Consider the following 16,912-nt stretch of genomic DNA (forward strand, 5'->3'; position numbering starts at 1 on the left):
AATTATTATGTAGTTTTAGTTTGCATTATTCTCCTGAGTTAGAAGAAGCTGATAATGGTTGCATTAGTTAAACTGATTTGCATTGACTGAATGTACAAAGTCCCAATGTGTAGAGCACACATTAATAAATTAGTCATGTTCTCCGTGAAACTAAATAAGCTTAATCCTTAAAGACCCCTCGAATTATTTACTAGATGTTTATTTTTGAAAATTAATCAAAACCTGAGTTAAAAAAAAAAAAGAAAAAAGAAAAACAATTGGCAAGGCCACACCCCCACACATGTGATATAAATTTAAAGGTACTGTTGTCCTCTCTAAGAAACATCAGGACTTAGAGGAGTGGCAAGTAGGGCTGGGTATCGTCACTGATTTCTAGAATCGATTCAATTCCGATTCACAAGGTCCCGAATCGATTCGATCCACGATTCGATTTAATTCGATTCGATTTAAATCTGGGAAATTTTGACAGTCAGAGATATAATTCAGATCAGGACATTTACATATTTTTGTATCTATAAAAAGGAAGCTGACACTCTCAAGACTTTATCCAAGGTGTGTCAAAGTAGCTGAAGATAAAACACAGAAAAACATGAAGGTGATTTTCCTGGCCTGGGATTTTATAAAAATATTCTGCAGTACATCAAAAACGAAAGAAAACCATTAATTAATGAACATTACCTCTGACGTTACAGCGGTTTTATTAGAGACACGGCTAAGCATTTTGCATTTTGAATAATTTTAAAAAGTTTCAATTTGTTCAGTATTGAACAGCAGAAATTAGGTTTTCTTTTCGGAAGAATGTAAAAGGGGAAAAAACAGCGGCCGACAGCGCTGTAAGCAACAGTAGACTTGTGTAACAAGCAAGCGAATAATGAAGAAAGGGAAACTGTTCGAGAGAGAGAGGGGGGGGGGGGGGGAGAGGGGGAGGGAGAGAGGGAGAGAGAGAGAGCTGCGCATCGCAATGGAAGCAAAACAGTAAAAGAGTGAATTCATGACGATGTTTATGTGAAGCGTTTGGATCTTCTTTTGCTGCTGATTCGGTCAATATTGTTTGGAGAGAGATCAAACTAACAGCTTTAGAATCAGCGCATAAAGGGCGTGAACACAAAGCGCGGACCCGGATCAGCGAGCTGTCGGCTTTCAGCCCCGACTGTGAGAAAGGCGACATCTAACTGATTCTGATCCGCGGGTCGCGCTGTGTGTTTAAGTCTATGTGCAGAATCCCTGTACCTGCTCTCATTTACTGTTTGGTGGTTCTTGAAATTTTGTGAGATGTCACCAGAGATTCTGGCATTTCGGACTAAATAAATTTATATTAAAAAATCGATTCAGGATTTTAATGAATCGATTTTACGTTATCCAAGCCAGAATCGATTTTAATCGATGAATCGATTATAAAAACCCACCCCTAGTGGCAAGTAGAGTATGAGAGCTACAAGCAAAAACTAAATGTGTACTACAGTGTGCAAAAATGAAATACTGGGTCATCAGGGGGTTATGAGGGACATCTATAAAACTAAAAATCCCACAAACCTCGAAGTGCACTTGAAAAGCTCACACAAGAAGGTTAACCTAGCTTACCTTGAAGAGCTCATCAGGGGGAGCACACTCCCCTTCCTTGAAGAGCTCCCCCACTCAACCCGCATCCCCCGAAAACAGCTAACCCCAGATAAGGCAGCGTGATGTATCCCGAGATAACAGGACTGGGACATCTAAATAAATGTGTGAAACAATCGCCTTCAAAAAGGTTATCAATTCACTTCAACCAAAATTAGGAACACTCGGTGCGGCAAGAGTTAATAGTGATTAGTCTCAACACCCAAGGATAACCAGAAGAGCATGATTGATATGATGGAACTGAGATTTGGTTACACTTAATTTTTGCAAAACACAACTAAAACTAAACTGAAACTAAGGATTTTCAGAAAATAAAAACTAGACTAAACTAGCAAAGAATTGGTAAAAACTAATTACAACTGGAAAAAATTGAAAATCTGGAGTCGAAACTAAATAAAAATAAAAACTAATGAAAATGGCGAAGCGTTTAAAGCCCTGGTGCAGAGATTGGCAAATCTGACCAGGAACGTTATAAAATGGATTGTCAGAACAGTCAGCGTTAAAGCCACTTTCAGTCCATACTAGGATGGCATTGGACATCTTCGGGGCGGAAAAGGGTTGGTGTGACCAAGGGGTGGTTTGGCTTGTTGTATGTATATTTGAGATCATATGGCTCTGGGTGGACCAGTTACCAGGGCATGGAAGGAGGACAGACTCATTAAAGGAGGAGAAGGAATTTCCTGGGATTGGAGATCCTCTGAGTGAGTGGTTGATTAAAAGCATGCATAAAATAGAAGTTATCTGTTGTTATTGATTGGTAATAGATTGATAATTGGCCACATTTACAGCTGTATTGACTTGTTGTGGACGTAGTCGACTTCAGGTTTAAACACTCTAATTAACAGGTTGAAAATAGTGACATTAAAGGAAGAGTATGCAGCGCCACCCTGTCAGACGCCAGTGATGGTGGAGCTCACTGATGAATCAGGTGAGCTGGATTCATGGCTGATTCAAAACTAAGATCCCCCTGCTGTGGTCAGTAAGGGGAGAACAGGGGGAAATAAAATTAAAAATAAAAGAGGCATTTATAAACGTTTATGTGTCGAGTGAAACGGGATAAAAGGGTGTTTTACTGTTATTTTAAAATCAGCATTATTATTGTATGAGAATCATGCAATAAGCATTGCATTGATGATCATTTATTGAAGCTTTTGACCTTATACTAACATCTGTGTTCCTGTGATTGTTATAACCTCTGATGAATCTTCTATTTACAGGTGTTAGGATAATGATATAATTTTTCATTGCAGGTGTAACCATGATCGTTTTTATACATATTGCAACTTGTTGCTCATTGTAGAGTTGTGCTCAAGTTAATAAGGGTTAAAAGCTACAGTCAGCGTGAATGTCTGACTGATCTATTGAGGGAAAAGGCTTCGAGCATAGAAGGCCGCACGCGCTTACAAAACACTGATATCATGTTATTCTTTGTGATCTTTTCTTGAATTATGTCCTTTGTTTAGTTTAAATAGTGGCAGTTAATTAAACGACATTTATTAAAATATTAAATACCTGAGTCAGGACATTACACACAGATCACCTTAAGAGTCTGGGAAACTTTGTAGCTGCCTAACTTTTTTTTGAATGTTCTAGCTCTGTTGATTTGACACATTGGAATGTGTCAAAAAAAGGGGGGGAAAGTTGAGCTTTAACATCAAACAAGGATTATTTGAACATTTTATAACTTCATTTGTGTCTTTAATACCTTAGGAATGGTAAAGCTTAAGCTAATAGCGGTCCGAGAAGTTTCTGGACTTTTTTAGAGAATCAGTGAAAAAGCATAAACCATCACTTTCATGTTTAATCATTAATCATTGAAATGAACTGAATAGCGTTTAGAAGATTTGTTAATTTCTTTGTCTTGTGTTAAAAAGAGTGGTTTCAATAATTCTCAGACACACCTTGCAAAAGTTGGCACTTGGTCTTTTGAAGGTCATAAGCTTCATTCGGCGTGATGGTCCAGACTGATATATTGCAGGTATTGACTTTGAGTGCAGAGGGCTAAATGCAAACACGCTTACACACACATATGATTAGAATAAGTCCCTGGGACATTCTGAATGTTTTAGACCAATTCTGAAACACTAGAAGGTCAGTAGATAACAACATTAGATTATTAGGGGTAGGAAGAGAGGTGTTTTGGTTTTCTGTCTCTTACAGAGAAAGGAACAGACACCAGACGAGGTCACAGAGATGCGAGGATCCTCCGTAGCAGAGACAGACACAGTGACTGCCGAGACATCAACTGGGTCCAAGGGTCATGGCGTTTGGGCTCCAGCTAGTCACCACAAAAGGATGGATCCCATAAACACAGCAATAACCATGAAGGGGTTGGCGGAAATCCGGGAACACCAGACCAACGAAGTTCGAGAGGCTTTTGGGCAAAAAGGGGGACACCTTCCTGTTCCTTTTTCTGGAGGATACACAGATCGTTGTTTGAAATCGGGGCAGAATAATCCCCTGATCTGTGCCACGACTGAAGGGTTGTCTAACCCCTAAGGTTGAAGAATGAAGAGCAGAGGATCACCCAACTGGACGACACTGGTAGCTGCAGCAATAAAATAAAGGCTAAAAGCTCTTTGGACAGAGGTTCTAGTCTGAGTACGTCTGAAGGGTATAAGGTAGCACCAAAATAAAGCTGTGGGAGACCTGGGAAGTGTCATCTGTACCTGCTATTGTTGGAATAATAGTTTTTCTTGCATCTGAACTGCGCAAACACAGAGGTCATCCCACATATGGTTCGCCCCTCAGGGGGACAAAGGACCTCAGGAGTGAGAAGAGATGAACCCGGCCACACTGAATTGAAGGGTGTTGGTGAGGTCATTATTCTAATGAGCTCATCAGGGGGAATTGTTAGATTATAATATTATTTTATGCCATGTTATACCCCTAATTAAAGATTGTGAATTATTATGTAGTTTTAGTTTGCATCATTCTCCTGAGTTAGAAGAAGCTGATAACGGTTGCATTAGTTAAACTGATTTGCATTAAAGTAGACTGCTGATTTATTGTGAATGAATGATATTGTTTTATGATGCATTATACTGCTGAGTTATAAGAAATACTGTTTGCAGAAAGTCATCGCCTTATTTGTCTGATTAGAAGAGAACAGAACATACTGGAGTTTTCTGCCCCATCTCAGCAGGAGCAGATAAACGGGGAGCCAAGGTCGTAGCTTAGGCGCTGTGTGAGAGAAAGCATGTGAATGTTTAGGCTTTTTGTAATAAGGTGGAGGCACCAGAGGCTATAAGAGTTTGAGCAATGCTCCACCATTTTGAGATTTGAGGCTGTCTGCATCAGTGTGCATCTCCCACGTGTGTGATCATTAAAATCATCGTTTGACTCAACCCGACCGGACCAGTGTTGTTATTGTGGTTTTTCTCTTGTCTCCATCCCCAATAATTTTGAACCTTAACATCCTGCTTTAAAGGGCGCTTCATCTGCTGGGAATGACATGTTTCTTCTAGTATGTAAGGCTCAGCCCATCTTACTGGGACTTACTTTTGTAGATCCACATGCTCTAAACCTGCTGCTCCATGATTGGTGCAGAAGCTTTAAGCTACTATTAACAAATAATAACCATGGACTTAGTTGTTACTACAATAACTTATCATTGAGCAACTTTTAATTTTACTTGTAAAACTATGCAAGTAGAATTGAATGGGGCACAGTGAGCTGAGCACAGGCCCACTCTGTGACACTCAGAGGTTTGTGGATATCATACTGAGAGTATTGGACACAGTGCAGCCAGCTTGCAGCCACTTTCCCACCACTTTAGCACAATGTTTACTTGAGACTCAGCCACACTAATGTTCCTGGGGAGACATGTGGTGCAGCATGGCTGATGGCACTGTACCTGCAGCTGTCATGGACAAGAACCACTCAATACCTCACCCAAGCCAAGCCTGTGCTGATGTTGTGATCTGAGACCGAGACACTAACCCAGGATCATGATATGATGTTGTGAGAGTTTCACTAAGAATTAGCTCTGATTACAAGATTTCAATCTATCGTAACTCTAATTTGTATTTACTTCAGTTTGTTCATCTTGGAGCTGTGTGCAGCTGAGGACAGTCTTATTATTACCAGGTGAGGATATGTAACAGCCACAGTCTGTAGAGATGATGTCACCATGGAGTGGTGACATCATTGCTTTATAAAACTGTTTATAAAGCAAATAGTTTTTTTGCTGTATAAATTTGCCTGATAAATTTTGTATCCCTCCATAACTTTTGCTGTGAATAAGACATGGTCTCCAAAGTTACTGTACTTATTGGTTATACTGTGACTTATTTGGCAAATATACCCTTTGTGATAACAAAGCCAATATGGATTACAGATGGGGGGGGGGGGGGGGGGGGGGGGGGGGGGGGGCACACATTTTGGCAGCCGATGCCACACAGCCTGATAAAATCTGTATCCCTCCATAACTTTTGCTGTGAATAAGACATCTTCTCTGAAGTTACAGTACTTATTGGTTAGATTGAGATTGATTTTGCAAATGAACTCATTCGTGATAGCTTCGCTACAAAGTGTAAACCGAGTGTAAATTCACTGGAGAGCGACGTGTTTCCATCTGGTTTTACAGTATTATAGTATCAAAGTCTTTTTCTAGACAAAGTATTCCCAGCAGGTTATTTAAGTGTACAGTATAAGGTAAACTGTCTTCCACACGGCACATTACAATGTCACGAAACTAATATTAAATTCATCGAGTCTGCTGTTTTCCAGCTTTTACTCTTTATCGCGTCGACTGCAGATCAGTGACAAGTAGCGTACAGAACGGAGCTGGGCAAGCGGCTCCTCCTACTTTGCGCGCTCCCGTGAATGGGGAAACAATTTTTGACGGGGGTAACTACTTTGGCACAACAGCGTTCTGCCGTCAAGGGCAATCATTGGTTAAATGTGATCATGTGACTGATGCAAGCCAGATCCTTTTATTTAGCAAAACTGTGATTAATAGTTAAATATTATTGTTGAGGGGCACAGACAGGACTCCGCACGCACACACACATTAAAAAATAATAATAATTTTTTTTTTTTTTTTTTTAAAGTTGCCTCAACAAAAGGGCACCTTGGGCACCCATCAGGAAAGGGGCGGGTGCTCAAGCCCCTCTAGCCCCCCCCCTCTGCACGTGCCTGCCTTTAAAGGTTCTTCAATGAACCATTGTTTGAAAGGTTCTTTGTGGCACCAAAAAAGGTTCTTCTATGGCATCAGTCTAAAGAACCACTTTTGGTTCCAGTTGGCACCTTTATTTTTCTGAGTGTGGGGTGGCAAGTGCCACCCTAAAATGATCTCTTGCCACCCCAAGTGCCACCCCAGTTTTGCATATGACAGTGTTGTTTATTAAAATAAGATCGCATTAACAGTTTGAGCGTAGTTACAGTCAACAGTGAATATAAATGCTAAAACTGAGTATATTCCATAGTGTCCCCCCCTGCATCAGTAACAAATGGTTCAGCCCATAGCAGGACCGGCTTTTTTCTTGTTTTCAGCAGCAAGCGATGCTTATGATCGTGCCAGAGCACATTCTGAACAACACCATGGGAATTTCGGATTTTACACAGGTGGGTGGATGTTACACTGTGGAAATGGAGGAAAGTGAGTGTTATTAACCCTCTGTGGTCCACGGACACGCTGCACCTCCAAATCACATGACTGATGTAAGCTGCCATAGCAACAAGCTGCAGCAACGCTGAGTCTCTGTTTCAGCCACATTGAAAGTTCGGACTTCAAAGTTTTTAAATTTTAATTACAGGCCAGTAAATCCAGAGTTATGATCATATATATCAGCCACGCTTTGTTCTAAACACTGTCATCACGTTTGTGTGTGTTTTAAGCGTTTTCTAAGGACAGCGCGAAAACAGTAAAGAAAGGAAAAAATCCACGTTTCCTATCGGTGGAAAAAATGCACCATGTCGACCAAGAAAATTTCTCTAGATCCGCCCTTGGTCTTGCTGCCACAGATGGAGCTCCCACAGCCAGGGGAAGGAGTACTAGCGGTCCAGAAGCAGCGGCCAGCCAACCACTGCAGAGGCCGGCCACTTCAGAGAAAGCCAAAGACAGGACCCTGGACCCCAAGAACCACCCGACACCTGGGGGAACCCCGACCGCGCAACTAAGAGGAACAAGCCATCCCCGGAAAACAACCCTCATAGGAGCAGGCCAGCAAGTCTCGCACCAGTTGTGACATCACATCCTGTGTCGTGTGACATAATCGTTGTGGTGCGTTGATCAGTATCGCTTAATTTTTGTAACTTGATCCATTGTGCCGTGGTCGTTGCAATCATGCTCATTTTTCCACCATTTTAATGATGATCCTGCACCGAAGCTCAGAGACACACGAAGACACAGAGTGAGATGTTGAAGCAGTTTGAAAATGTGAATTTGTGGAGAGAAGTTTGCAAAAAACACCCTCAACAAAGTCGTGGCTTCCAGGTTTGGCTTCTCCTTATCAGCTCGTGTGACGTGAGCATAAATCTTTGCACAGATAATGTTCATATGTGGATTCCTGGTTTTCTGCAGTTAATTGTGACCCAAAGCGTATTTTTAAAGTGGTTCCAGGCAATAAAGTCTAAAAATAAATACATCTACTTCCTTTTTCTGTGTTCCAGCCTCAGTGACTCTGACACAGTGCTGTAATATTTACACCTCTGATGAAAGCAGAGTTTGTAGTTGCAGAGAAATACTCGACTCATTTTGGGCATTTACGAGCAGGAACCTCAGAAAGCCCCTCGCTGCTTCACTGGTTAAGAAGCAAAGCAAACATTAGTTCACAGTGATGTTAATTAAGGCCCAAAGTTTAGGAACGAACGTCAGCACTTCACTAATGAATGTAATGCTGATTCATGGGCTTGTTTTGTAATGTGCATGTTGTGCGTTGCTATTTCCCATATTCTTTGGCACTGATAGATGAAGAGTCTCAGGCAGGACCGAGGCTGCCAGCTGCTGACAGTGAGCAGGGAGAGAGCAGCAGAAGCTGGGCAAGAGCAGGGCACCTTCAGCCCCCTTCATCAGTCAGAAATCATTTGGGTGTCTGTGTGAAATGTCTGATTTTTAAAATCTTTTTGTAGACATATTTATTAAATGTTTAACAATTATATAGAAGAAAGACAATGTAAAGAACAAAACATGACAAAACAAAAATGAGTTGAAGTTATGAACTGTTTCTGAGAGACAAATAACACCAGGATCCTTTTTTGTGTAGCTGGTAACTGTGCAGGGGCGGGTCTAGCAAAGTGTTGCCAGGGGGCAGGTAGGGCATTAACAGGGAGAGGGGGGCACAAAGAAATACTTTTCTTTCTTATTCTCATTTAAAATGTCTCGCTTTTAATAAATAATTATCTGAATCTTACAACAAACGTTTTCATCTGATGTAAAATGTATAGAAATCCATTATTGTACATAGTCATTTTTTAGGGTCCCATCATAATTTCTTCAGAAGTAAGTACTGCATATGATGCCAGTGTTTCCCACATTTTCTAGATTCTGCACCAGTACTGTGTGTAAAATGCATCAAAAAGTCCGTTTGATTCTTTCTCAGCTGTCTTTCTGTCTCCTTTCACTTTTTAAAGGTTGCCATGTTAGAAAACATATTTTGCCCTGCCGTGCTGTTTATTGATGTGGCAAATGAAAGGTTTATGAAAACATATCTAAATCTGTCATCAGTAATCAGCAATGATCATGTCTCACCTCTAGTCTCTGTCTTAATGTCAGGTTTCCACCGTGTGTTGTAGATGTTCAGGAGGTTAACTCGACCAACAGTCTACTTCCTGTTTAGAATAGCAGGACAGGGAGGATGGTGCAGGTTTAAGTTTATTAGACTGATGCATGTATACCAACAAGACAGCGTCCATCACTGTGACAACAGCGTTTGTTTTCATTCAAAGGCTTCATGGTTTTTCCTATATGTAAAACTTTTACCACCGGCTCGTGTGACAAGACTCCCCCCTTATGCCTTCGGGTGCAGTCTTGACTCTACTTAAACATTCTGTGATAAAAGATACATCTCGAAAAATAAATATCAGTCTAGGGTTCATATGATTCTCGTGTCTACACAGACAAGCGGAGGCTAAGGAAATACACTTAACCGATTAAGGCTAATACATCTGAATACTCAAATGATAAGACACCATGCAATAAACCCAACACAGGATCTCAGGGTTAGAAAATGTATTAACCCTTTACAGCCGATCGGAGCGGGCACGCTCTGTTTTGCGTAACTATTTTTAAATCCCGGTAGCTCTGCAACCACATAAGCTAGTGCAATCATTTTTTTTGCATATGAAACTGGAGGAGTTGTACTTACATCTTATGCTTGTCCTAGGTCACAGTTTCCTTCCACATATAGCTTTGCAAAAACTGCATAAAAATCACTTGCAGCAACAAAAACATGATATTCCAGAAACACGCTTCGCCGATCCGATGTTTGTAACACTTCCTACGTCCATCAGCGCGAACTATCACATGACCGCATGACCTGCCCAAAACCGGAAGTGGCGTCATTTTGCGGAAATTAGTTTTTTTTACCATCGTGACCTCATGAGCTTATACTTGTGTTTTTAAAAGTTATGTTTGACTTTATGACTTTCTGTGTCGTTTCTGGGATGCTTAGGACTCATATTGCTCTGCTGGAAATAGTTTATTTTGATGCATATGCTGTTATTTTGCAAATTTGCACTATAATATTTATTTTCGTTTTTCCTGCAGTATATAAAAATTGGTGTATTTCAAAAATAAAACTATGAAGACACTTAAAATAAATTTCCTGTGGTGGGAAACTAGTTTGTGCAACTTTTTTGTATTTACAGTTTTGAGGGATAAGCCTCTTAAATTTCTCTAACTAGAAATATATGTTAAAAAAAACAAAAACGATTTTCAATTTTTTTGTAGTTTATTGCACTTTTTTTGCAATTTATGTAATTACTATGCACCTAATGCAGACATATTATTAAAGTTTGGTATATTATGGTTGTATTGATGTATAGCAACTTGAAATGCTCCCAAAAATGGCTCCACAGCATGTAAACATATAATATAAGCTCTGGCGGACTTGGTTCTATGGTAGGTCTTAAAGGGTTAATAAATTGCAGGAAATTCACATCCAACCCTTTTTCCTTCATGAAAAAAACACATATACAAAACATACAATAAACCCCGGGGATAGATTTTAGTATTTTTGCCCTTAACCTGTCCAATGTTATTCTTTCCCCAGAGTGCACTCTTAGTCTATTTTTGTTGTTGGCGCGCTTTAGTTGGAGCTCTTAATAACAACAATACCTCCGTGTATCCGTGACGTCTCGACCTCCTCCGATGAATAACTCGCTCTTTGTGGTAGCAACCGTCTCCACTCGCGGCAGCGAGCAACGAATCTCCGGTTCCTTAGATAGCAGCGAATCATCCACGGTTAGCGACTCTCTCCCGAGACAACTCTCAAAACTCCGTCTCTCCGCTCCGGCGGAATCTCCGTTAGCCAGGACCGTGGCGTTAGCCTAGCTCCAGCTAGCCAACGTAGCCAAACGTGCCCCGTGCTTTCTCCAGCACAAAAGGTACGGGAAGCCCGGCTCAAACACTCCGAATGATTACCGGGAAGTCCGCAGGCGGGTAATGCGTTGTTGCCGAACAACTTTGGTGACATAAGCAGTCCCGAAGCCCGTGCTTCGTCTATGCCATTTTAGTAATCCTCCTTTTTCCCTCTCTTTCTCCGTCCTTCCTCTCGACTTCTTTTCCCCCGGAAGTCATCTGCAAGTCATGACCTCTCGTGACGTAGCATACAAAACAAATTACACCTCTTCTCTTTTAACAGACATTCACATTCCATGAAATTATGTTTTTTTTAACGTAACTGATTTTTCCACACACTATTTATGCAATTTAATACAAACATTTATATCACATATTTATACCACTCTTAACCTCAAAATGTTATTTTCTCTTCGACTTATTCTCATGAAAAACACAAAATAAATGCCACTGATATTCATCAGAGTATTACATATAATACCTGGTGGGCCGGTCTCCAGTCAAAATGCCCGGGCCGATTTTTTGTCCCAGTCCAGCCCTGGTCAGGAGTCACAGTCAAGTGTGAGCTGCATGGACCCTCTATGAACATTGTGGCTTTCCTAATGGCCCCTGTTGAGTCTAATTGTTGAATGTTATCAATGTGTTTCTTAAATTTTACAGGTCTTAGTTCAATCTGTAGGATCAAGACATTCCTTTGATCCTGACCACCTCTCCAGCCACTCTGTGCTGGGGGAGGATTATTGTCGACACATCTCTGTGAAGATTCTGTTTCTTGTGTGGTCAGCTTCCTGCCCTTTAGTGGCTTCACTGTGTTGTGCACGCTGAACCAATACAGGAAGTGAACCATATATTGGGTGTGGGGTAGATCACCATTTTATGACTAAGGATGCTGTTAGAAACAGTTGGAAGTCACACACACAGAGAGACACACAAACACTAACTCACTCAAACAGCTGAACTACAATGATCCATGTAGCAAACACAAACACAAACACAAAGTGTTATATCGCCTTTGGGCTTTTGGAGCCTTGACCTGACTTTTAAAAAATAATTGGAAAAAAGCTCTATGCTGCTACAAAATGAAAAATAGATATTTGCAAAATTCTGCCTAAGTATGTATTTTACCTGGTTACTGCGTGTGGTGGGCGTGGTCTGCAGCGCCGCTGCAGGGGAGGCGGACGCACCTGAGCGGCACCCGCAATCACGCCTTAACGTCTGTGCTCTCTCTGCTGTTGTTGGTGTGTGTCGGGCTGTGAGCTGCAAAGCTACAGCCGGCTGTGTGCGCACAGCAACCGTGTGTGTAAAGTGGTCAATAAAGAGATGCTGAAAAGCGCGTTCATGCAAACATCGTCGGGTCTGCCGTGATATGTTTACAACGGGACTTCTGCTCCTAAACCTCTGCGCACAGCGTCTGCAGGTCGGGGCTGTACGAAGTCACTTTATCTCTACAGGACTGTAAGCTGTCGTCTGTGAGGCGTGAGCGTGTTTGTTTGAACACAGTTCACGGTGGAGAACAGCTGCTGACATAATGTGGATCCCAAGATCCATAACTGGCCTACCTGGGGCTGAAAGTCTCCATAAATGCAGGCGTTTCGGCGGCTACACCGGCTTCCACGAGTGTGACGCTTATTTTGAGAAAATAATAGAATATAAATGTATTTTTAGATTTCAATATCACAATAATCTTCCAATGTAGAACTACAAGTTAAAAAAGAAGTAACATAAATCAAATCCACTTCAGCTAAATACTTCTCATTTATTTCCATCTTACATGCTGTGACTGCAGCCATTCCCACATCTCTGTGAATGGGACTCATGGACATGGATCAGTGGTTGTTGATCAATGGTCCTGAGAATCTGCATAATTAAGATGAAGGAACGGAGCTCCCAGCCCATCGTTCCTGCAGCTGCTTTCAGTCTTTATGCAAATGTCCTGTTTGTAAGACTGAAACCTGCAGCTGAGACTGAAGACGTCACCTGATGATGACGACACGTTTCTCCCACAAAACGCTGCGTCCAGATGAACAGAAGCAACAGACTCACTTTCCTGGATGATTGAGATGCATCAAGACTTCATTGTGTGTTACTTCTCATTCAGCACAGACACATTATTCCTGTTAGGTCATGTCAGCTGTCACTCAGTACAAGCACAACTGTGAACAACACAAACTTCTCTTCAATGTGTCACAGAAACACTAAGTGTGAGAGCCTGTATGACACACAGGACAGACTGTAAGCTCTGCTGGCTGCACAGCACTTTGTAGCAGTTTTCCAACATGTCCTCCACCCGTGATGTCAGTGGTGGGACCCCAGTCACAGCACTCAGCACCACCTCCTTTAAATGGATTTTATAGCAGTTCCTCCCGTTACTCGGTGCAACGCTTCTTAAATGTGTTTTTGCAGGATAAAACACAGCAGGTGGTGTAGAGAGGACGTCAGCTGACGGAGCAGAGGGAGGCAGACTGTGGATAAATGACAGAGTGAGAGGAGAGCAACCATGACAGAAGCACAGGTGTGGCAGATAGAAGTGGCTTTATAGACACTTATTGTCAGTCCTCGTGCATGCTGTGGAAATAAGTGTCTGTGTCATGAGGTGACATGTGAGCTTATCTTTGGTCAATAAAGCTGAACGACCAGTTTTCACTTTGCTTGTTACGCTTGTTTAGTGACGTCTGGGTTTCTGTGGAGCCCGAATTTTGATGAGTTCTGGTGAAATCATCTGAGATCATCTGAGCATCGGTGAAGAGTCAGCAGAGAAAGTGTGGGACAGAAGTTTGCTTTGGACACATGGACTGAAATCAAAAAGTAACAAACAGGATTTCCAATGGACAGTATGGAGAAGTGAAAGTACACAAAGGCTGTGCTGGAACACGTGTGTTACACTTTTTGACAGCTGAGAACAAAACACAATATTTTGCATCATCTCTGCAGTGTCTCTTCTTTCCTCTGCTGTTGTGCTTTTAGCTCCAAACTGTTTCAAATGGTTTGTCAGCAAGCTGACCTCTGACCTCTGCAGTACTAACTCCTGACCCGTACAAAGAGCGGGCGTTTCTGACCTTTGACCTGCAGCTGTATGTCTCTCAGTCTCAGTTCTTCTCTCCGTCACTGATGGAGCAGGTGTAGTTGCTGCTGACAGTCAGTCGTTTGTTTTCTCAGAGTGAGGCTGAAGTCTGAACTGTTCAGAGCATCAGGTCTCATCAACGTGCGCTGCTGTAACGCCGCTTTGTCCTCTGAGATCACCAGGTATGAAACCTGAGTGCTGACAGAGCAGCATGTTCCCCCTCATTCACCTCCACCACCACAGCCAAGGCATGCTGGGAAACTGAGGACACACAGACGGAGAACTGAAGTGTCTGCTGTGTGTTCATCTCAGAGTCCTCACAGGTGACACATTAGCTCCAGAACACCAAGCCAGGTGTTTGAAGCCTGACAGGGATTCTTCCCATCCAGAGGGAGGATTTAGCTGCACAACAATGAACATTAGTGTGTAGTTTAGAAACACAGACTGTGCCTGCACTGCATCTAGTGAAGAAAAGTGTTACTGCCAGAGAACGAGGCTCCTTTAAAGCAGCTGATATTAAGGTTGAAAAATCAACAATAAGCTGATGTAATCAACGTTTCACAAAATGGTCAGCAGCTAAAATCTGGAGCCGTTCTTTGGTGGTAATTAACAGTTTGTTCTTGTTAGCTAATTATGTCATTAAAGGTAGCAGCAGAAGCCTTGTGTTGAAAGCCCATTCACTCACACATTCACACAGTATGTGTGTGTCTGTGTTACACTGTGGACATCCCTTCTGTTGGAGCGCCATCTTGTGGCAGGTTTAAGAAATGTTCTTCTTGTAAATCCAAACTGATGCACCTCCATAGCAGACTGTGGAGGCTTTCAGTGACATGAAGACTTGATTTATACTGTCATATTCTCCTGTTACACAAAGCACAGCACGCTGAACATGGATGAACTGAAACTCCCAGCATCTGACTGAGGAAAAGCACAAATCATTCTCACACTGACTCCTGCTTGATTTTAGATTTGCTTTCAAATCCTCACACTTTCATATGAAGCACTAAATGGGCTCCAGACTGTTTATCTCAGCTTCCTGTCAAACACACTGCTGCTCACACCGAGGCTCAGTTTACTCCTCCAGCCTGGCTTAACCTGCTGTCTGTTAAAAACAGTCCCACACTCCTCTGTTTAATCCTTCTGATCAGACTCTTTGATTTTGTATTGTTTTTACCTGAAGTTGTGTTTTTGACATGGTTCTGTCTGTGAAATAAAACTCACACACACACTGCTACAGTCCTTCATACACTTAGAAACGAAGCTGCTCCTTTCCTCAGTGCTGACACATAAAGAAGAGTTGCTTTTATATCCAACACGTCTCTGTTCCAGAAAACAGCTTCAGCAGCCTCTGAGTCTGAACTTGGAGTTGGTTATAAGCCACAGGCCTGTGTGCACAGCAATGAGGAAATATAATGCAGTAAGTGAAACATGGATGTGTGGAACAGATTATCCCAAAGGTTGATTCTGTTCATCTGGACGTTCTCAGTGAAACATTTGGTCTCTCGGTCAGGTGACTCCTTTAGTCTCAGCTGACTGCAGGTTTCCAAACCTTTGTCACTGGATCACTCACTTCATCTCCAACGTGTCCCTGACACAGACAGCTGGAGCCGTTACAGCAAAATCATTGATCATCGTTTTTAGAACATTAGCTGGTGTTGGTGGGCAGGCTAGCAGTGCTAATTGTTAGCACTAGTTCTGCTGCTCTCCCTTTGTCTCTGTTATTGTTGGTCTTTAGTGAACAATAGAAAGTGTCTTCATGAGACTGTTGCCTAATGTTCAAATGTAGATAACACCAGCTGCACCAACCTGTTACACAGCACAACCCTCTGGTGTAGCTTTGGCTGGAGCACATATTGGCAGCTCCAGTGACATCACCACTCCATGGTGACATCATCTCTACAGACTGTGGCTGTTACATATCCTCACCTGGTAATAATAAGACTGTCCTCAGCTGCACACAGCTCCAAGATGAACAAACTGAAGTAAATACAAATTAGAGTTACGATAGATTGAAATCTTGTAATCAGAGCTAATTCTTAGTGAAACTCTCACAACATCATATCATGATCCTGGGTTAGTGTCTCGGTCTCAGATCACAACATCAGCACAGGCTTGGCTTGGGTGAGGTATTGAGTGGTTCTTGTCCATGACAGCTGCAGGTACAGTGCCATCAGCCATGCTGCACCACATGTCTGCCCAGGAACATTAGTGTGGCTGAGTCTCATGTAAACATTGTGCTAAAGTGGTGGGAAAGTGGCTGCAAGCTGGCTGCACTGTGTCCAATACTCTCAGTATGATATCCACAAACCTCTGAGTGTCACAGAGTGGGCCTGTGCTCAGCTCACTGTGCCCCATTCAATTCTACTTGCATAGTTTTACAAGTAAAATTAAAAGTTGCTCAATGATAAGTTATTGTAGTAACAACTAAGTCCATGGTCATTATTTGTTAATAGTAGCTTAAAGCTTCTGCACCAATCATGGAGCAGCAGGTTTAGAGCATGTGGATCTACAAAAGTAAGTCCCAGTAAGATGGGCTGAGCCTTACATACTAGAAGAAACATGTCATTCCCAGCAGATGAAGCGCCCTTTAAAGCAGGATCTCACTTTAAACCTAAAGAACTTGCTATGAGCATGCAGTGCATTCATGGTTATTATTCATACGATTGTGGGGAGCTAATAAAGTGCAACTATCACATTACATTTTATTATTA

At 42.0% G+C, this 16,912-nt stretch overlaps 1 protein-coding gene and 2 long non-coding RNA genes across 12 annotated transcripts in view; 2 read left to right on the plus strand and 1 right to left on the minus strand.

Moving 5' to 3' along the window:
* LOC146672536 (phospholipase D1-like) overlaps positions 1-11,356 on the minus strand; it is a 34,292-nt gene extending 22,936 nt beyond the window's left edge. For 7 of the 10 annotated variants that reach the window (XR_014910360.1, XR_014910359.1, XM_085401329.1 and 4 more), the window contains exon 1: positions 10,898-11,356. The gene's annotated coding sequence lies outside the window, so the exon portion shown is untranslated. Of the gene's footprint in view, positions 1-9,310; positions 9,391-10,897 lie in introns of all 10 variants that reach the window. The other 3 variants (XM_085401323.1, XM_085401320.1, XM_085401317.1) reach the window with 1 other exon arrangement.
* The window catches only part of LOC146672537 (uncharacterized), a 134,939-nt gene that overhangs the window by 6,840 nt on the left and 111,187 nt on the right, over positions 1-16,912 (plus strand). The gene's annotated exons all lie outside the window — the stretch shown is intronic.
* Positions 1-16,912, plus strand: part of LOC146672538 (uncharacterized) — a 131,309-nt gene that overhangs the window by 5,133 nt on the left and 109,264 nt on the right. The gene's annotated exons all lie outside the window — the stretch shown is intronic.

This window comes from Rhamphochromis longiceps, linkage group LG3 (genome assembly GCF_057381845.1).
Source record: "Rhamphochromis longiceps isolate RC_006_pf linkage group LG3, R_longiceps_female_GT1.1, whole genome shotgun sequence".
NCBI classification, from domain to species: domain Eukaryota; kingdom Metazoa; phylum Chordata; class Actinopteri; order Cichliformes; family Cichlidae; genus Rhamphochromis; species Rhamphochromis longiceps.